The following is a 23136-nucleotide window of genomic DNA, read 5'->3' as shown; positions in this document are numbered from 1 at the left end:
TTCATTTGGAGGATAAGAGAAAAAAGAATGAAAAAGTGAAGAAAGCATACAAGACATATGACAACATCAAGTGAACAAATATATGAGTTATAGAAATTCTAGAAGAAAAAGGAATATGGAAAAGGGCAGAAGGCTTATTTTTTAAAATAATGACTAAAAACATATCAAATCTTGGCTGGGATATAGACATTCACATATGTGAAACTCAAAGAATCCCAAGAAAGATCAAACCAAAGAAGATTACACTGAAGCATACAATAATCTAATTGTCAAAAGTCAAAGACAAAGAGAGAATTTTTAAAGCATCAAGGAAAAAGTGACTCATCATATTACAAGGCAATTCCTATTAGGCTATCAGTAGATTTCTCAACAGAAGCTTTGCAGGCCAGAAAGGAGTGGGAAAATATACCCAAAGTGCTGGGGGGGGGGGGGGGGAAACTTACACCCAAGAATACTATACCCAATAAAAAGCTGTCCTTCAGAAATGAAGACATTCCCAGACCACCCCTCACCCCCCAAAAATGCTGAAGGAGTTCATCTCCACTAGACCTAACTTACAAGAAATGCTAAAGAAAGTTCTCCAAGTTATAACAAATGGAATCTGCTATGAACTGAATATTTGTATCCCCATCTTCCCTCACAAAATCCATATGTATAAAGCTAATCCCTAATATAAGTGTATTAAAAGATATTGACCCCCAATGTGATAGTGTTAAGAGGAAGTGATTAAGTCATAAGGGAAAACCCCTCATAAATAAGATCTGTGCCCTTATAAAAAGAAGCCTGAAGAAGGTTTTTTGTTCCTTCTGCCATGTGAAGACAAAGCTAGAGGCATCGTCTATGAAGCAGATAGTAGGCATTCACTAAACACCAAATCTGCCAGTGATTCCCTGGCTTCAGAACTGTTAGGAAAACACTTTTCTTGTTTATAAGCTAAGCATTTTAAGGTATTTTATAATAGCAGCCTGAACAGGCTAAGACATATGCTAGGTAACAACATAAAAACATATAAAAGTATAAAACTCACTTGTAAAATGAAATACATGCTCAAATTGTAAATGCCCTAATATTGTAATTATGACACGTAAATCACGTTTAATTCTAATATAAAAGCTAAAAGAAAAAATATTACAAATAACAATAACCAATAACTTGTTAATGATTACACAATACATAATAAAAATATGTAAACTATGACATCAGGAACATACAACGTGGAGTGGGGAAAATAAAAATTTAGATTTTAAATACAACTGAAGTTAAGTTGTTATCAGCTTAAAATAGACTTATATTTTTGGTAAGCCTTGTGATAATCACAAAATAAACCGCTAGTAGAGACACAAAAGAGAAAGAAATCAAAGCATAACATTACCAAAAATTAACAAATGGCAAAGGAACAAGGCAAGAGTGGAAGAAAGGAACAAAAGAACTACAAAATAGTCAGAAAATAATTAACAAAATGGCATTGCCTATCAATACTTACCTATCAATAATTACTTTAAATGTTAAGGGATTAAATTCTTCAATCAAAAGACAGAGTGACTGAGTAAAAACAAGATCGAACTATCTGCTCCTACGAGATACTCACTTTACCTTTAGGGACACACATAGACTAAAAGTGAAGGGATGGACAAAGTTATTTCATGGAAATGGTAATCAAAAATGAACAGAAGTAAGCATAGTTACATCAGACAAAATAGATTTCCAGTCAAAATCTGTCACAAAAGGCAAAAAAAAAAAGTTACTTTATAATGATAAATTTATCAAGAGGATATAGAGTTGTAAATATCCATGCACCTAACACTGAAGCGCTTAAATATATAAAGTAAATATTAACAGAACTTAAAGGAGACAAAGATAGCAGTACAATAATAGTAAGTAATTTCACATCTCCACTTTCAATAATGAATAGGTTATTCAGACAGAATATCAATAGGAAAACAGCAGATATGAAGTACACTTCAGAGTAAATGTAAATAGCATACATACAGAATACTGCTTCCAAGAGTTGCAAAATACACATTCTTCTCAAGCACACATAGAACATTCTCCAGGATAGATCTTATATTAGACCATAAGACAAGTCTCAAAATATAATTTAAAAGACTGAAATTATATCAAATATATTTTACAAGAATAATATAAAATTAAAAATCAGTAACAGAAGAAAAACTAGAAAATTGTACAAATTACCTGGAAATTAAACACTGCACTCTTGAACAACCAGTGGGTCACAGAATACATTAAAGGAGAAATCAAAAAATGTATTCAGACAAATAAAAAGGAAAACAACATACCAAAGCTTATGTAAGGCAGCAAAGGCAATTCTAAGAGGGAAGTTTATGGTGATAAACGCCTACATTTAAAAAAAGAAATATCTCAAACAACCACCTCTAGGAACTAGAAAAAGAACAAATTAACCCCACAGTTTGCATAAGGAAGAAAACAATGAATATTAGAGTAGAAATAAATGAAATGAAATGAAACAGAAGCTAAAAAGAATAGTAGTTTTCTAAAGAAACAGAAAGGATCATGAGAGACTACTATGAACTACTATACACCAAAACATTGAATAACCTAGAAAAACTGAATAAATATCTAGAAACATACAACATACCAAGATGGAATTATGAAGAAATAGAAAATATGAACAGACCAATAACCAGTAAGAAGATTGAAGCAATGATCAAAAACTTCTCAACAAACAAAAGCCGAAGAACAGATGGCTTCAGAGGTGCATATTGCCAAGCATTTTTAAAAAAGTAATGCCAATCCTTCTCACGCTTTTTCAGAAAATTGAAGAAAGGATACTTCCAATCTCATTTCAAAAGGCCAGAATTACCTTCCCACCAAAGCCAGATAAGGACACTAAAATAAATGAAAATTACAAGTTAATATTCCCGACGACCATAGATGGAAAAATTCTCAACAAAATACTAGCAAAACCAAATTTAACAGCACATTAAAAGGATCATACACCATTACTCCCAAGTAGGGTTTGTCCCTGGAATGCAAAACCGATTACATATACACAAATCAATAACGTTATATGCCACATTAACAAATGAAAGACAAAAATTATATAATCACATATGTAGATGCAAAAAAAAATTGACAAAATTCAACACCCTTTCATAATAAAAACTCTTAACAAATCAGGTGTAGAAGGGAATTACCTTAACATAATAAAGACCATATATGACAAGCTCATAGCTAACATCATACTCAATGGGGAAAATGCTGAAGTCTCCAACTTTATATTTGAACTGCCTGTTTCTTCCTTCAATTCTGTCCATTTTTCTTCTTGCATTTGGGAATCTGTTGTTAAGTGTATGTATGTTTATAATTGTTTTGCCCTTGATACTTTTATCATTGTATAATGCCCTTCCTTGTCTCTAATAACGATTTTTGGTTTTTTTTTAATATTACTATGGCTACTCCAGCTTTCTTTTGGATACTATTTACATGCAATATCTCTTTCTAGCCTTTCATTTTCCAATGATTTGTGTATCCAAGCCTCTTGTACACAGTATAAAATTGAATCATAATTTTTATCCATTTTACTTATTTTTTTAATTGAAGAGTCTAATCTATATATGTTTAACATAGTAATTGATAAAAAGAACTTATTTCTGACATTTTTCTATTTGTTTGCTATATGTCAAATCAGTTATGTCTCTCAATTCATCCATTAGTCTTTTTTTGTGCTAAACAGATATTTTCTATCATATCATATATATATATGTGTATATATATATATATTTTGTGTATATATATATATATATATTTTTTTTTTTTTTTTTTTTTTTTTTGAGACAGAGTTTCACTCTTGTTGCCCAGGCTGGAGTGCAGTGGTGCGATCTCGGCTCACTGCCACCACCACCTCCCAGATTCAAGTGATTCTCTTGCCTCAGCCTCCCAAGTAGCTGGAATTACAGGTGCCCACTGCCATACCCAGCTAATTTTTTGTATTTTTAGTAGAGACGGGGTTTCACCTTGTTGGCCAGTCTGGCCAGGCTGGTCTCGAATTTCTGACCTCAGGTGATCCACCCGCCTCGGCCTCCCAGTGTGCTGGGATTAGAGGCGTGAGCCACCAAGCTCGGCCTACGGTATCATTTTAATTCCCTTTTTTTTTTTAGTATACAGTTCTGAGTGGTTTTGAGTGGTTGCCCTGGGAATTATAATTAACATTGTAATGTATAATATTAATTTATAACATCGTAAGTTATCACCTTAACTCTTAATTTAATATTTACATATTTTCCATGAAATATAAAATATTTCCTCTTACATAGTGTAAACAAAGCCTGAAATATGTCATTATGCTATAAACTAAGAAAATACTCAAAGGAACATGAAGGCTGCGTGTGGTGGCTCATGCCTGTAATCCCAGCACTTTGGGAGGCCAAGTCAGGTAGATCACCTGAGGTCAGGAATTCGAGACCAGCCTGGCCAACATGGTGAAACCCACTGTCTACTAAAGTACAAAAATTAGCTGGGCATGGTGACAGGAGCCTGTAATCCCAGCGACTCAGGAGGTTGAGGCAGGAGAATCGCTTGAACCCAGGAGGTGGAGATTGCAGTGAGCCGAAATCGCACCACTACACTCCAGCCTGGGCAACAGAGTGAGACTCCGGCTCAAAAAAAAAAAAGGAACACGAATAAATATCAAAAAATCACAGGAGCAGCTAAAAGGACTCCCTGCACTGGTCAAATCTGATACAATTTGAATATCAAAATAAATAATAATGGATTATAACACAGCAATAAAATAAAAATCTGCCATTTTTATAATGAGTCTACCAGAAAAATACATAAATGGAGAGGGCAAGGAATGTTTGTCTTTATAATATAAGCTAACTAATAAATATAGACAGAATGATGGAGTTAGAAAATCACCATTGGATGCCAAAAGTGGTGGGTGAAAATTTGAGAAGAATTGTATATTTATAATCCTTAAAATATGTAACCAAAATTCTTATTCATTACAAACAGGAATATTTTATTGACACACAATTATTGTACATCTTTTTGGGGTATGTGATATTTTTATACATGTATATAACGTATAATTATAAAATCAGAATATTTAGGATACCCATAACCTCAAACATTTCTTATTTCTTTATGTTGGGAACATTTCAGATTTTCTCTTCCAGATATTTTGAAATATAAAATAAAGTATTGTTAACTATAGTCATACTAGTGTGTTATTGAACACTAGAACTTATTTTATCTAACTGTGTATTTGTACTCATTAACCAACATCTCTCCAGTCTCCCCCAACACGTGCCAGCCTTTGGTAACCATCATTCTACTCTTCTGGTGAGAACAAATTTGTAGCTCCCACACACAAGTAAGATCATGTAAAATTTCTCTTTCTGTGCCTGGCTTCTGTCGCTTAATAAGACCTCCAGTTCCATTCATGCTGCTACAAATGACAGGATTTTATCCTTTTTATGGATGAATAGTATTACATTGTTTATATATACTACATTATCTTTATCCATTTATCTATTTATGGACACTGGTTGAGTTTATATCTTGACTATTGTGACTAATGCTGCAATAAACATGGTGTGTAGGTATTCTTTTGGTATACTGGTTATCTTTCCTTTGCATAAATACCCAGTAGTGAGATCACTGGATTGTATGGCAGTTCTATTTTTAGTTTTTTAACCTCCATACTGTTTTTCATAATGGCTGTACTCACTTACATTCCCACTAACAGTGCAAGTGCTCCCATTGCTTTGCATCCTTGCCAACATTTGTTATTTTTTGTCTTTTTGACAACAGCCATTTTAACTGGTGAGATAATATGTCATTGTGGTTTTGATTTACATTTTCAGGATGATTAGTGATGGTGAGCATTTTTTCATATACTTGGTTATTTATATGTCTTTTGAGAAATGTCTATTCATAATCTTTGCCCACATTATAATGGAATTTTTTATGTTTAGTTGTTTGAGTACCTTGTATATTATGGATATTAGTCCCTTGTTAGATGAATAGTTGGCAAATATTTTCTCCCATTCTACAGGTTTTCTCTTCACTCTGTTTATTATTTTCTCGCTGTGAAGAAGATTTTTAGTTTACTATAGTTCCATTTGTCTATTTTTCTTGTTGTTGCCTGTGTTTTGAAGTCTTAGCAGTAAAATACTTGCCTAGATCAATATTTGGAAGTGCTTCCTCTATGTTTTCCTCTAATAGTTTTATAGTTTTGGGTTTTCATTTAAGTCTTTAATCTATTTTGTGTAGATTTTTGCATATGGTGAGAGATGGAGGTCTAGTTTGATCTTCCCAACAAGGACATTCAGTTTTCCCCATCTCATTTATTAAAGAGGGTGTCCTTTCTCCAATGTATGTGCTCGGCACCTTTGTAAAAAATGGCTATAAACTTGTGAATTTATTTCTGAGTTTTTGAGTCTGTCTTATTGGTCTGTGTTTCCATTTTTATATCAGTACCATGCTGTTTTGGTTACTATGGCTTTGTAGTATATTTTGATGCCAGGTAGTATGATCCCTCCAACTTTATTCATTTTACTCACAATTGCTTTGGCTATTTGCCTCACAGAGAAATAAAGTGGAGAAACTGAATAAACATTATTTTATCCAAGTTATTAGGTTGGTGCAAAAGTAAATGCAGTTTTTGCCATTACTTTTAATGGGAAAAAACCGATTTACTTTTGCACCAACCTAATATAAAAGGTAACAGATATTTGGAAGCAAATTTATGATGTGCCTTCTAATAAAATTCAGTGAGAAGAATATATCATCACTTCATAATATTCTTGCCAAAAATATATACTAGGTCTAATCATGAAGAAATACCAGGCAAATAAAAATTGAGAAACATTCTACAAAGCAACTGGCTTGAAATCTTCAAAAATATCAAGGTCAAGAAGCACAAATGAAGACTGAAGAGCTGTTCCAAATTAGACACTAAAAAGATGTGGCAACTAAATGTAATGAAGAATCCTGGAGTTAATCCTAGATTTTGAGAAATCAATAGTTATATAGGAATTTATTAGAACAATTGATTAAAATAAGATGACAGTATTATATTAATATCAAATTTCCTGATTTTTATAACTCTAATCTGGTTATGCAACAAAATGACCTTGTTCATAGTATATACACACGGACATAGTTAGACATAAAGGAGCGTATCTTGAACTTACTCAGAAATTTTTTTTCCAGGAAAAGAATACAAACACACACACACTCACACACACACATTCACACACACAGATTCATACACAGAGAGACAGAGAAAATGGTAAAATATAAACAATTGGCTAAAATGAGTAAAAGGTGTATGAGAGATACCTTAAAATATTTTTGAAACCTTTCTGTACAACTGAAAGTATATCAAAATATACTGTCACCGGAGCCAACATGGAGTAACAGGGAGTAGGTTTAACCTTCACCCAAAACAAACAAACAAAAACGAACAAAATATATGAAACAACAATTTTCAAGATACAGGATATCAGGCAGTATAAGACCGTAATCTTTGAGAAAAGGTAAACAAATAAGGGGAGAATTACCTTAGAGAGAGTTTTTAGAATGCAGGGGAGGGGAGGGAAAACCCAGACAAAGCCCAGAAAATTTCTTGGGTTAAAGAAATACAGATATGAGACTAGGGAAGCCAATGTGTCCAAGTTCAAATGGCAATATACTAGAGAGGAGAAATATTCACTGAAAAATAAATCTAGAGAACTGCAGAGACTCCATCTCAAGTCCTCAGCTGAGTACTGATCAGAGGATCAGTAAAGAAAATACCCAAGTCTAGGGAAAGAAGCACCCAAAAGCAACAGAGGGAAAATTTTCAGAATTTACATATAGCCAGATGTGGTTTATGTTCCCATCATCCAGAGTAGGAAATGTTACAATTCATGTGGACATTGCCATAGGAGTGGGGGAAAGCCATCCCTGGGTTAAATCTTCTCTAATGCCACCTAAAAAAGCTTAAAATCATGCCTCAGAAAGATTATATGATTTTCAAATAACTGAATAAAGTTGAGAAATATATTTATTAATACAAATATACAATTATATTTACAAATATAAATGCTAGGTATTTTATAATCCAGCATTTTATCAAAGTAAAATGCAAAATGGCTGTCATCCAATCAAAAATTAGACAATATGCAAAGAAGCTGAAAAATAAAGCCTCTAATAAGGAAAAGAAAAAAAGAATCAATGGAAACAGATACATAAATAACATGAATGATACAATTAGTAGACAATGACATTAAAATAATTGTTATAACTATGTTCCATTTGTTCAAATACATAGAGGAAAGATTGCAAATGACAAGTAGAAACAAGGAGGACATTTTAAAAATCTAGATTGAACTTCTACAGATAAATCTACAGTATGTGGGATGAAAAGTGCACTGGATGGGATTAAAAGCAGATTAGATTCCAAAGGAAAAACAAATTGAAAACATAGCAATATAAACTAACTAAAGGTAACACTGAGAAAGAAAACAATAAAAATAAAGAGCATCAAGCACCCTCAGCCATCTGATTTTCATGTAATTCAAGCCCTTGGAAAAAAAGGTAAAATAGGGTTACATAAAAAATATTTGAAGAAATAAGGGCAGGTTTTTTCCATATGTGATAAAAACTATCCACAGATCCAAGAAGCTCAATAAATCCCAGGCATGAAAAATAAACAAAAACCCACACCAAGGCACATAATACTGAAAAAAAAAAGACTGACAACAGATGTCTTGTTAGAAACAATATGAGAAAGAATAGTAGCAGAATATATTTTAAAAGCTGAAAGAAAAATCTGTCAAGACAGAATTCTATACCCAGTGAAAGTATCTGTCAAACTGAAGGCAAAACAAAGATTTTTTTCAGACACAAATAAGCTGAAATAATTTATCACAAGCAGACTTGCACTACAGGAGAGGTTAGTGATAGACTTTCAGTAAGAAAGAAAGTGGGCCTGTGAAATAAAAATAATTATTTACTTCCACAATACAGTGGTGGGACAGGCATAGGATATATATTTCTAACCCAAAAGGGGAAAAGAGGCAGGAAAAAATGGGTAACTGGTCCCAAGTAAGACCAAAACTCACCAAGAAAAACAACATTATACATCAAATATCCAAAATAACCTTTCACTTCCTGTGCCACCTTCTTGAGGTGGGGACAATGCCTGGATTCAAACTTCAGTGTGATGGATGCCAAATCTGCCCAGTACACTTCCTGGGTACCAAATGTACCACATGGGGCAGGAAGGACACTGCATTCAAAGGTGCAATGGGGAGGGGAGAATTTGGACCCCCAAAGTCTCAGGCAGCTCTGCCTCTATGGTTTTGCTAGACTCTGCCCACACAACAGCTCACGGGCTGGAGTTTCATACCTGCAGCTCTACCAGGTTAGTATACCATTCTGGTAGCTGTATAATTCTGGGATCTTGATGGTGGCCCCACTCTCACAGTTTTACTAAGCATTGCCTTGGTGTGGGTTCTCAAAAGTCCTCTGACCCTACAGCTAGTTTCTGACTGGCTCCCAGCCTGTCTGCAACGTTCTTTGAAATGGGTGGAGGCTACAATGGCCCCACAGGGCACACACTCTGCACCACAGAGTCAGCACCATGTGGACCCCACCAAGAATGATCACTTGCCCTCTCCAGAGTGGCAGCACAAGCTGCATCTGAGCCTACTTTTGCCACAGCTGGGGTAACCAAGGAGTCCTGCACTGGAATGCAAAGAGAAGAGTTCCAAGGTAGCTCTGGGCAGCAAATACTGAGGTCCTTGAGGTACCCCTCTGGAAACGTTGCCCTCAAGGTCCTAGTTCTGCCTTCCATAAAATTTCTAAGGCATGAACATAATTCCACCAAGTTATTGACAGCTGCATAACAAGAGTATCCTTTATTTAAGTTTTGAATACCTTATTCCTCATTTCCATCTGAGACATCAGAAAAGCCTTTACTGCTCATATTTTTACCAACATTCTGATCACAGTCATTTAAATAATGCCTCAGAAGACGTAGGCTCTTTCTACAGCTTTTTTCTTCTGAGATCTTACCAGAATTGCCATAATACACCATTCATGGCAATCTAGGCTTTTTCTAGCATGCTCCTCCAAATTCTTCCAGCCTCTACCCATTACTCCATTCCAAAGCTGTTTCACATTTTTAGAAATTTGTTACAGAACACCCCACTTCTGGTACCTGTTTCTGTCTTCATTTGTTTTGTGTTGCTATAACAGAATACCAAAAACTGAGTAATTTATGAACAATAGAAATTTATTTCTCACCATTGTGGAGACTGGGAAGTCTAACATCAAGGAGCCAGCATCTGGTGAGGGCCTTCTTGCTACATCATCCCCTGGCAAGGCAAGAGAGGTAAAGAGCAGGGCAGCAAAGGGTCAAACTCACAGCCTCAAAACCTTTTATAATTGGCTTCATTCCATTCATGAGAGTAGAGCTTTGATGATATAAACACCTCCCATTAGTAGCTACCTCTCAACACTGTTGCATTGGGGATTAAGTTTTCAATACGTGCTTTGTTGGGGGTACATTCAAACCATAGCAGCTATTATAAAAAAGACAAGATATAAGTGTTGGGGCAAGGATGTGGATAAAAGTTTACCTGTTACGGTTTGAATATTTTTTCTTTCCAAAACTCATGTTGAACCTTAACTCTCAGTGTGGCAATATTGACAGAAAGTCTTTAACAAATGATGTGGGCAAAGGCGTCATGAATGAATTAATTCATTCATGGGTTAATGAGTTAATGGATTAATAGGTTATCATGGGAATGAGACTGGTGGCTTTTTAGGAAGAAGACAGACTTGAGCTGTCACATTCTTGCCCCCTCACCCTGTGATGCCTTCTGCCATGTTATTATGCAGTATGAAGCCCTCACTAGCAGCTTACCTGATGCTGCTGCCCAATTTTGAACTTCCCAGCCTCCAGAACTGTGAGCCAAAACAAACCTCTTTTTAAAATAAATTACCTAGTCTCAGATATTAAGTTATAGCAACAGAAAACAGACTAAGACAGAATCCTTGTACACTATTGGTGGGAATGTAAATTGGTACAGATATTACGAAAAACATTACAGAACTCCCTCAAGAAACTTAAAATAGAATTACCATATAATCCAGAAATCCCACTTCTGAATATTAAAAGATTTGAAATCATTTTGTTGAAGAAATGTTTGCAATCCCATGTTCATTGCAGCACTATTCACGATAGCCAAGGCAGCTACACCATCAGGATATGCAGAAGTTCACTGTCTTTCTATTTCCATAACTTTTCCATTTCTACTTCTACCTCTTAATTGCTACTGCACAAATATTTACAAAATAAACTAGCAGGTCATGTGACTTTGCCTGTATAATTCATCAAATGTCTACTGTTGCTCCGCAAGATAGTCACTTTATTTAGTGTTCTTTCACTTTAAGTCTTTCCTGATTATAGATGAGAAATAAATGTTGTCTGGACTTCCTGGAAGACCTTCTGTCATTACTTGAGTGCTTAATCATCTGTGACTATTCTTGCCCCCCATAGTAAATGTCCTCAGCTAAAAATTGAAGTTAAGAATCTGTTATGTGGGACAAAATTTTGTCTTATTTCAATTTGTCAATATGTAACCAGTGCTTTTCTCTTTAACTCTTTGATGCATCATGTGTCATACTTGAGTCTAATAGTTGTCAGCTCTCTTGGCAGAAAAGAGAAAGTGTAGCAACTAGATGGATGAAAATTATTTCATAGATTTTCTTTTCTCTGACCCCCACCACAGTGAGCCTCAAGCTTCAATTGATGAAGCAAATAGAATTGACACCACCCATTCTTTTATTCAGTAAGTTTTTAAATTCCCCTTAAGTGTTTAATAAATAAACTATTAAGACATTTCCGTCACAAGTTGTTTTTACCCTATAATTTGCCTGGGTTTAAATCAGGCAATCATACTCTGTCAAATAGAATTATAGCTCTTTTGAATATAGCATTCATCACTGTGTGCCTACAAATTCTGTATGTCACAGTACAGCATTAATCCCACACAGCTCTCATGTTCTACATCTAGGAGGTAGTCACACAATCACTGAAGAGAATACAGGTGTGAGATCTTGAACTTGTGAAGCATATAAGTGGCTATTTGGAAACACACATATCCTAGAAGCAACTCTGATATTAAGAAAGAATAAAATGAGAACAAGAGTTAATAAATAAAAAGTCAAAGATAGGAAGAGGCTTAAGAAAATCTAGGAAGAGTTTATGAATAGGAACATAAACGAAAAAGGAGCCGCCCCAGCAACTCTCTCATAGGTCTTAGCAGAAACCAGAAAAAATGCTGATGTCAGTACATAAAGCAGGAAAGGTCTCAAGAAAAAGCAACATTACTAATGGACTTTCAAAAGGAGCTAAAAATACTGCAGGTTACTGACTTCTGGCAAATGAAAGTGGCATGCAAATTAAATGTCCTTCCTCCATTCAGGGAGGGACAATGAATGAACAGTATGTTTTTTTTTTTTTTCTGAACAAGATGAGAGGAAAATCATCCATTACAATTTTACCTATCTATATGATAGTAAATGAATAAATGTTTATTCAAAGAAAAAAGGAATGTTTGAGTTACATCAAGGTTAATCTTATGAATCCGAAGTGGAAAGTCTTCAGGAAAGTTTAGAAAGTGTAATGACATTTCCATTCACTCCTTGGTTTTAACTCAAGGTCAAAGGAAAACTTTTAAAAATATGCCAAGATACGCCATCACAAATGCTCATAGTTCATGACCTTTAATATTTGTCACCATCAACTGTGACAAGCCATGTTCTCTCTGTTATAGGGAAATAAGGCCCTTTCACAAAATCAATATGCAACATTATAGAATAGTTGATATTCTTGATCTTGGCAATTAAAGGGGGAAAACTATGTACTTTATAAATAAGTGGTTAAAAGAAGTGCAAGTTTTATTATCATCATTGAATTTATAAATTTTCTTAGTCACCAAGAAACCAAGTCTTCTAGAACCTATCTCTCACATATGGTGAGGATCTTCTCTTGAATATTGTCTATATTTATGCCCTTATCCAAACCTCAGTAGTTTAGCTTTCCTTCTCCATATGTATGTAACATCCTGTATAGGCAAAAATAAGTGCTTCTACTGATTCCTCATCATTGAGACAAACAACACTGAGAGCAGATTTGAAATAAATTCCATCATAATTGTCTCTTGCTTTCAACCTTGCCTGTGTACCCAACACATATACTCCTAAATGCATCCACATTCCAAAAATGCAAATCTCTTTATGTCACTCCTCTGTTTAAAACCTTCAGAGCCTCATAATACTTTCAAGATAAATTCAAATTTTGTACCATGGCACAGAAGAGCATTCATGATCCACATCTTTCCAGCCTCAATTTGTTGACTCTCCCCAAAGTCATTCATGTCTTTTCATTTATTGAAAGCTTTCTGTCTGCTGCACATACCATGATGCCACACACCCTTTTAGTATTCTTGTGTGATTCCCTCTACCTGTAGTACCAAGCCTAATCTTACCTTCAACACCTGAGTCAAGAGTTTATATTTATGAAGCTATATATTTCTTCTCTGTACTTTCATAGCACTTCATACATAACTCTCTTACAGCACTCATACTAGGCTGGCATTTTTTTTTTTAATCTCTCTTTCCTTACTAGACCTCCTTGAAGCAAGGCCTATATTAGTTGATCTTCATGCCAATGGCACCTAACAGTTTAGCTCATCCACAGATGTTCAATCAATGCAGGTTAAATTTAAAAAAAAAAGATGGATGGATGGATGGAAGGAAGGAAGGAAAGAAAGAAAAAGGGAGAAAGGGTGGGTTATAAATTGAATGCTTGTCTGCCTCCCAAAATATGAATGCTGAAACCCTAACCCACAATATGATGGTATTTGGAGATAGAAGCTTCGGAAGGTAGTTAGGGTTAGATAAGGTCATTAGGTTGAGGCCTTCACGATGGAATTAGTATTCTTATAAGAAGAGCCACCAGAGAAATTGCTCACATCCTTTCTCCTCACACATTCAAGAAAGGCCATGTGAGCCTTTCTTCACAGCAAGAAGGCAATTCTCTGCAAACCAGGAAGAGAGCCCTCACCAGGAACCAAGTCAGCTGGCACCTTGACATTATTAGTCAAGCTTTCTGAACAGTGTGAGAAAATAAACGTCTGTAATTTAACCTCCCACTCTATGGTATTTTGTTACAGCAGCCCGAGCTGACTAAGACAGATTTGGGTACCAAGAAGTAGGGTACTACTATAATAAATACGTAAAAATGTGAAGGTAGCTTTGAAACTGGGTAATGGATAGAGATTGGAAGAATTTTTAGGAGTATGCCAGAAATATAGGCATTGAAGTCTATTCTGGTGTAGTCTCAGAGAAAAAATTAAGAATATTTTATTGGAAAATGGAGGAAAGGTGATCCTTGTTATGAGGTGGCAAAGAACTAGGCTGAACTGTGTTTTAGTGTTTTGTGGAAAGTAGAACTCATGAGTGATAAAATTGGATATTAAGCTGAGGAGATTTCTAAGCAAAGTGTTGAAAGAGTAGCTTGGTTCCTTCTGACTACTAATAGTAAAATGTGGTAAGAGAGAGATTAATTGGAAAAAATAATTGTTATGGAAAATGAACCAGAGCTTGAAGATTTAAAAAATTCTACCCCTATGTATTTTGCAATATGCCTATCCATATTGCAAAAAAATGAGAAATCTTGCTCTGAAGAGGACACTAAGGTTATAGATGAACAACCATTTGATAAAGAGATCATGAGTGTAACTCATGAACTTAACTGGCCATTTTAACGAAGCCAGGAATAGAGATGGGATTATACCAGCAAAGACATGGCTAGTTTAATCCAAAGGAAATAGAGAAAGCAGAATGTAATGAAGGAATTCTGTCAGATTTCCTAGATTCTACAAGACCAGACCACAGAGCTATTTGGCTGTGAGCACACACTATTCTTCAAGGAAAAGGAAAAATTGATCCCAAAGATTCAGAGATCATAAGGGATGCCACTCTCACCACAGGCCCAGAAGCAAGACTGTTTCCTCCTTGGTTTCAAAGGGTGGGGCCACCTCTTTGGTTTTCCCAGGCCAGGATGATCTTGCCCAGTGTTTCAGAGGTGGGGGCCATCCTTGAAGAAAGCTTGTGGTATTTTATTTTGTCAGCCTTTGCTAAGACAAGAAGGAAGGAAGGAAGGAAGGAAGGAAGGAAGGAAGGAAGGAAGGAAGGAAGGAAGGAAGGAAGGAAAGAAGGAAAGAAGGAAGGGAGGAAGGAAGGAAGGAAAGAAGGAAGGAAGGAAGGAACCAGTGGATATGCCCATGTCCAATGGCTCATGGCTGCAGATGATCAGCCATGTATTGAGATTAAGCCTGTGGTTTTCTCTGCAGGAGTAATTAGCTCCCCTGCGGAGTCACATTATTGACCTTGCATTTATTGGTATCCCTTGATCTAATCAAAACTAACAGCACAGATAAAAAGGGAAATGAGAACCATTAAGCAGGTGATTGTGTGGGGTAAAGACCACAAAGATTCCTTCCATCATTTACCTGAAAGTGTCAACCTCGACTTTCACGTTCTACCATTTGGGAAATGTAGGGTCTGTAATATTCATAAAACCCTAAGTTATGAAGAAAATTCATACTAATAAAAATTCAAAATTAAATGAAACAAAAAGAAATGCTACATTACATAGTGGTATCTCAATTCCCTTATTTGCTTCCCATTCTGTCTTCCCTGCCCAAAATAGTCCATTCATTCTATCATTATTGAAACAAGCCTTCTTAAACATTTCAATGGCTCTTCATCATCCTCATGATTAAATCCAAGTTTCCTACAACTCACACTTTATAAATTGGCCTCTACCATCCCAGCCATGATAAATAATGCCATGCCTTCACTCACCCCTTCACCTCTGTATATGCTTTTCTTTCTACCTAGCACACCTCTCCACCCATCACCTATGCCTAGTCATCCTCCAGGTTTTAGCATATATATCACTTTATCTAGGAAGTTTTGTCTGACTTCCCAAATATGGGTTAGATTTGCCTCCCTCATTCTTATAACACACTCTCTATTTCCCTTTAAAAAATTGTAGTACATGTAATTTACTTGTTCATATGCCCTACAGACAAGAAGCTACTATATGGGGAGAACTATTGTATTCATGTAGTCATGTATGCACCACGACTGGCACATAGTAGGTGCTCATTAAATAATTTTTGCTAAATGAGTGAACTGATAAGGTTCTAGAACTTGTAAATAGATCTAAGTCTAATGACAACTCTACATGTTTATGTTATTTAATATTCAAATGAGCACATTCACATCTCATTATCTCATTTAACTCTTAAAACAACCCAGTGTAGCAGGACAGGTACTAATCAAACACTGTCGATTGTCCACTCAATAGCCACATCATTTCTCTTTCATATTGGCAGGAGCCCTGGTTTTCTTCTAGAGCTCATTTTCCTCCAAGTAACCAGAATCAATACTGATTGGCTTGAAGTAATGTGGTGGCTGTGGCAGCCTGTTTCCATAGAAGAGAGTCTGAGGCAAGGGTTAAGTGCTATTTTGGGGAGGTGCATTGCAAGGCCTAGGGAGTGAAGGAAGGAGACAGGTAATAATGAGAAGTAAACAAAAATTGATGCTTTTCCAGGTTGCCACCATTTCGCAAAGTGAAACAAATTCACTCAGCTACTTGAGATGTCTCTAGACAAGCTACATCAAAAATCCATGCTTCAGAACAGCCTATCACAGGGGAAAGAGAAAAGGAATTTTTCCACAAGCCTCTTCCCACTCTCTGTCTCCCACTAGTAAATGTTTGCCCCATTAAAAAAGTAACTGCTAATATGGTGCGTCTTCTAAGTGCAGAAGTGATGGGAATAGCCAAAGACTTAGCAAAGTGGTGTTCGCTTGCACAGAACTGGCCCAGGGTGCTGTAGCTCGGGCAGCAGCTGCAATGGTGCAAACATCCAACGGCCCAGGAGACAAGAGAATAGGAGGACAGTCATGAGATAGGGCAGATACAGTGGTAATTCCAGAGAGTAGCTTAAGTGCTGGGATGTGGGAAGTCTGCTGGCCGAGGGGGAATGGTATGGTAAAAGCTTACAGAGACATTCTTTTTTTTTATTATTATACTTTAAGTTTTAGGGTACATGTGCACAATGTGCAGGTTAGTTACATATGTATACATGTGCCATGCTGGTGTGCTGCACCCATTAACTCATCATTTAGCATTAGGTATATCTCCTAAAGCTATCCCTCGCCCCTCCCCGCAACCCACAACAGTCCCCAGAGTGTGATGTTCCCCTTCCTGTGTCCATGTGTTCTCATTGTTCAATTCCCACCTATGAGTGAGAATATGTGGTGTTTGGTTTTTTGTTCCTGCGATAGTTTACTGAGAATGATGATTTCCAGTTTCATCCATGTCCCTACAAAGGACATGAACTCATCATTACTTATGGATGCATAGTATTCCATGGTGTATATGTGCCACATTTTCTTAATCCAGTCTATCATTGTTGGACATCTGGGTTGGTTCCAAGTCTTTGCTATTGTGAATAGTGCCCCAATAAACATACATGTGCATGTGTCTTTATAGCAGCATGATTTATAGTCCTTTGGGTATATACCCAGTAATGGATGGCTGGGTCAAATGGTATTTCTAGTTCTAGATCCCTGAGGAATCGCCACACTGACTTCCACAAGGGTTGAACTAGTTTACAGTCCCACCAACAGTGTAAAAGTGTTGCTATTTCTCCACATCCTCTCCAGCACCTGTTGTTTCCTGACTTTTTAATGATTGCCATTCTAACAGGTGTGAGATGGTATTTCACTGTGGTTTTGATTTGCATTTCTCTGATGGCCAGTGATGGTGAGCATTTTTTCATGTCTTTTTTGGCTACATAAATGTCTTCTTTTAAGAAGTGTCTGTTCACGTCCTTCGCCCACCTTTGGAGCAGGGCACAGACAAACAAAAAGACAGCAGTAACCTCTGCAAACTTAAATGTCCCTGTCTGACAGCTTTGAAGAGAGCAGTGGTTCTCCCAGCACGCAGCTGGAGATCTGAGAAAGGGCAGACTGCCTCCTCAAGTGGGTCCCTGACCCCTGACCCCTGAGCAGCCTAACTCGGAGGCACCCCCAGTAGGGGCAGACTGACACCTCACACGGCTGGGTACTCCTCTGAGACAAAACTTCCAGAGGAACGAGCAGACAGCAGCATTCGCAGTTCATGAAAATCTGCAGTTCTGCAGCCACTGCTGCTGGTACCCAGGCAAACAGCGTCTGGAGTGGACCTCTAGCAAACTCCAACAGACCTGCAGCTGAGGGTCCTGTCTGTTAGAAGGAAAACTAACAAACAGAAAGGACATCCACACCAAAAACCCATCTGTACATCACCATCATCAAAGACCAAAAGTAGATAAAACCACAAAGATGGGGAAAAAACAGAACAGAAAAACTGGAAACTCTAAAAAGCAGAGCACCTCTCCTCCTCCAAAGGAGCGCAGCTCCTCACCGGCAACGGAACAAAGCTGGATGGAGAATGACTTTGACGAGTTGAGAGAAGAAGGCTTCAGACGATCAAACTACTCTGAGCTACAGGAGGAAATTCAAACCAAAGGCAAAGAAGTTGAAAACTTTGAAAAAAATTTAGACGAATGTATAACTAGAATAACCAATACAGAGAAGTGCTTAAAGGAGCTGATGGAGCTGAAAGCCAAGGCTCGAGAACTACGTGAAGAATGCCGAAGCCTCAGGAGCCGATGCGATCAACTGGAAGAAAGGGTATCAGTGATGGAAGATGAAATGAATGGAATGAAGCAAGAAGGGAAGTTTAGAGAAAAAAGACTAAAAAGAAACGAACAAAGCCTCCAAGAAATATGGGACTATGTGAAAAGACCAAATCTACATCTGATTCATGTACCTGAAAGTGACGGGGAGAATGGAACCAAGTTGGAAAACACTCTGCAGGATATTATCCAAGAGAACTTCCCCAATCTAGCAAGGCAGGTCAACATTCAGATTCAGGAAATACAGAGAACGCCACAAAGATACTCCTTGAGAAGACCAACTCCAAGACACGTAATTGTCAGATTCACCAAAGTTGAAATGAAGGAAAAAATGTTAAGGGCAGCCAGAGAGAAAGGTCGGGTAACCCACAAAGGGAAGCCCATCAGACTAACGGCGGATCTCTCGGCAGAAACTCTACAAGCCAGAAGAGAGGGGGGCCAATATTCAACATTCTTAAAGAAAAGAATTTTCAACCCAGAATTTCATATCCAGCCAAACTAAGCTTCATAAGTGAAGGAGAAATAAAATACTTTACAGACAAGCAAATGCTGAGAGATTTTGTCACCACCAGGCCTGCCCTAAAAGAGCTCCTGAAGGAAGCACTAAACATTGAAAGGAACAACCGGTACCAGCCACTGCAAAAACATGCCAAATTGTAAAGACCGTCGAGGCTAGGAAGAAACTGCATCAACTAACGAGCAAAATAACCAGCTAACATCATAATGACAGGATCAAATTCACACATAACAATATTAACTTTAAATGTAAATGGACTAAATGATCCAATTAAAAGTCACAGACTGGCAAATTGGATAAAGAGTCAAGACCCATCAGTGTGCTGTATTCAGGAAACCCATCTCACGTGCAGAGACACACATAGGCTCAAAATAAAAGGATGGAGGAAGATCTACCAAGCAAATGGAAAACAAAAAAAAGGCAGGGGTTGCAATCCTAGTCTCTGATAAAACAGACTTTAAACCAACAAAGATCAAAAGAGACAAAGAAGGCCATTACATAATGGTAAAGGGATCATTTCAACAAGAAGAGCTAACTATCCTAAATATATATGCACCCAATACAGGAGCACCCAGATTCATAAAGCAAGTCCTGAGTGACCTACAAAGAGACTTAGACTCCCGCACAATAATAATGGGAGACTTTAACACCCCACTGTCAACATTAGACAGATCAACGAGACAGAAAGTTAACAAGGATACAGAGACATTCTTAAAAACACTAGTGAAATATATTGCATATTGTATTTCACTAATCAGGTAACTAAGAATGCATTTTACAACCAATAGTGTGTCTTAATCTAATTGGTTGTGCTATTTCTTTCACAGTGGTATACAAAACAATGGTGCATTTTATAGTCAATGACATCTTAGACTCTGTGAAATACAGTACTCCTGTGGTGGCCTTCAGACCGACACAGCCCTTCATAACGTGTAATTATGCAATGCAAGGGGCTGCAACAGCCTTCCTGCAAACATGAAAGGATCTAACCTAACAGTCTGAGGCTAACAAAGCAAAAATATGGAAAGTATCTATGTCTTTTTAGTGATATTTTTCCCCATCTGACAGATTAACAAACTGAAAATAGAGAGCTGATGTTCTTTTCCAGAGCCTCATAGGTGGTTAAACAATGGAGCTGAGACTTTAACCTAAGACCTTGGTGTTCTTTCCCATACAACTTCGACATGGTGTTCAAAGTCCTTCACAACTGGCCTGTTTACAGCCCTATGTGTTAATCTCTTCCCACAGGTCTGTCCTGTTCTCTACATATAAAACTTGAGGTTTCCTGAAAGCAGTCCATTTTCTCATGTTTCTCCACTTTCAACGTTTTAGAAAATCTGGCAAAAAAAATAGTAAAGAGTATGTCTCACTAAAGATTTATTATGAAGAAAGTACAGAGATCTGGTACCTTATCTCCAATCTTTTAGGATTCAGTATATGGTATATGGAGAGTAATACCATCTTTCCCTAAAAACATCTTGCTGCCACCACCAAAAACAAAATACCAGGTGCATGCAGACGTGCTACTCAAGCAATGAAACCACATCAGGTCCACACCCATCAGAACAGGTTCAGTGGATCCACACTAGCCAGTGTGTATCAGCTAAGCACCATTCTTCAACCAACCCTGGCTGCATATAGCCCCTGAGCCCCAAAGGTGCCCACACTCATGTTCACAGCTACCCAGTGACTCTCCCTCAAGCACCTCTAACATGTTTACGTTGACTGGCTTTGGCTGATGCTACTTGCACTTTCAAGTATTTCAGCCAGGTAAATTACTAAATTTCAATGGGAGTGTGAAAACTGGAAAACAATGGCTCTATAATAATTCAGGGCCATTTTAATAGCACTTGATTGCCAACATGGTCAAGCATCAGAATAAAAATCCAAAATATCCAGAGAAATCTATGCTGAAGCAACTTAATGACACAATAGGTTACTGCTCAAATGAAAGAGGATCCAGAAAAAAGAAAACCCACTAGGGCATGAAAACAGTCTACAGAAACAAAGCAGCTGTTTTCTGCATGTGGGTGCTTCCAGCATTTGTGAATCTGCAGTCAGCTGTGAATATGCTGGGTGCCATTTCCCATCTTCACCAGAGGAGGCTGCATGGTTTAAGGTTCCCAAGTCAAGGGAGCACCCTGTAGGAACAAATTTAATAAGACAATATCCCCAACATGTCCATCATCCTCCAAGCAAGTTAGCAATCATTATCTTTTTTCTTTTTACATTCTAGCATTACGTGACACTTATCTTTGATGGGAAGAGAAAAATTGCATACATTTAGGGATCCCCTCTCAATAAATGGCTCAGGATGGAAATTAAGCCAAAGATTTCATGTCTTAATACTCCAAATAAGCATCCTCAAGGAAGTCTGACTTAGAGAACACAGACCATTCGACAGTTCCAGTTTTCTCTTTTCCTATGGTCCCTCTCTCTTAAGTGGGAGCCTGGGGTCAGGATATGGCAGACATACTCCCCCTATCTTACCTTTCTCACAGTTCTCCAACGTCACACCATAAAGTAAACATTTATGCATATGTACAAGGGGTGCTGCAAGCCACCTGCAGGAAGGTTTACAAAATTCGGTCTTCCTAAGAGATAAATCGCAGGTATTTAGTTCATTATGTTCTAAGCAGAACCGAGGGGGAAAGAGTGAGAATATGATAGTGATTGCAAGTGCACCTAGGGTCCTTTGCTGTGTGGGAGCTGCCAAGTGAAGAAATACATTAGTCTTGCTTTTCTGTTAGCCTCCTCATGAAGTAATCACTTAAATGGATTCTCAGAGTTCAGGGGAATTGGAAGACCAGCTGTAATAAGAGAAATACCTTGAATTTTCTTCCAAGGCACTCCGACGGCTTTGCAGACATTATTACATTTACCAGCCCTCCCTGGTCTCTGTGCTTCCAACCAAAAAAGATGTCAGCTTCATGAGGGAGGAAATCTGCCCTTACATACAAGAAAAAAATGAAAGCAGAGCTTCTGAGACTTGTCATGTATGGTTCCCGTGGCTTCCAGGGCCCAGGATTCTGAAATACCAGTCACTCTGCATATTTCAGTATTTTAGAGTACTCATTCCAGGAACCTGAAGGGGCGACAGCAGTGTTGATCCCCAAACTCCCTCTCCAAAAGGAAAACATTTGGAGGTCAACTTAAATGCCAGCCTCTTCTTTCCCCACTCCTGCTCCCCACAGCTCTGCACACATACACCCTTGGGTAGCTCTGAGTTATTTTGGGCTTCAACCTCATCTGCCTTTCACATTAGATTCAGCGTTAATTATGACGCTTCAGTGAAAACGAGCCTTCTGACAGTCTCAAGCTTGGAGAATGGAAGGAGAAATAAAGGCAGCTCCGATTATAGGCGGTAAGCCCTAATTAATGCCCACCTCCTGTGCTTGGTATTCCAGACACAATCACCCCACTACTAGGGGGAAGAACTCAATTCACTCTATGGCACAGGGACCAACAATATTGAGCCAGTTACTTGCTGGTCCCCACGGAACATGATCTTTCAAGCAAGGAAACGATTTATATGCAATAACCAGGAGGAACACATAACCCTGCATTTCTCCTTTTAAACTGTCTTTTGACATTCTTGTGGCACACCTTCTTTTAGGAGACAAAGAATAGACCCTTTTAGAAACCCAAAATCTATTTCCTTTGTTGGTTCTAGACCTCAAATCAATCAAACAACCAAATACGTGTATTCATATATATACACATACACATATATATACATATATACACGCATATACATACATATACACACATAGACACATATGTATACGCACACATATAATGTATGTATATGACTTA

General features: G+C 37.4%; 1 long non-coding RNA gene across 1 annotated transcript in view; it reads right to left on the bottom strand.

The window, feature by feature from the left end:
* The window catches only part of LOC740403 (uncharacterized), a 204554-nt gene that overhangs the window by 153006 nt on the left and 28412 nt on the right, over window positions 1-23136 (bottom strand). Inside the window, exon 4 of the long non-coding RNA XR_008536486.1 lies at window positions 10282-10352. This is a non-coding gene — a long non-coding RNA (uncharacterized LOC740403). The remainder of the gene's footprint in view (window positions 1-10281; window positions 10353-23136) is intronic.

The sequence above is a fragment of the Pan troglodytes genome, chromosome 1, assembly GCF_028858775.2.
Source record: "Pan troglodytes isolate AG18354 chromosome 1, NHGRI_mPanTro3-v2.0_pri, whole genome shotgun sequence".
Taxonomy (NCBI): domain Eukaryota; kingdom Metazoa; phylum Chordata; class Mammalia; order Primates; family Hominidae; genus Pan; species Pan troglodytes.
This window is presented reverse-complemented; position numbering and strand designations above follow the sequence as displayed.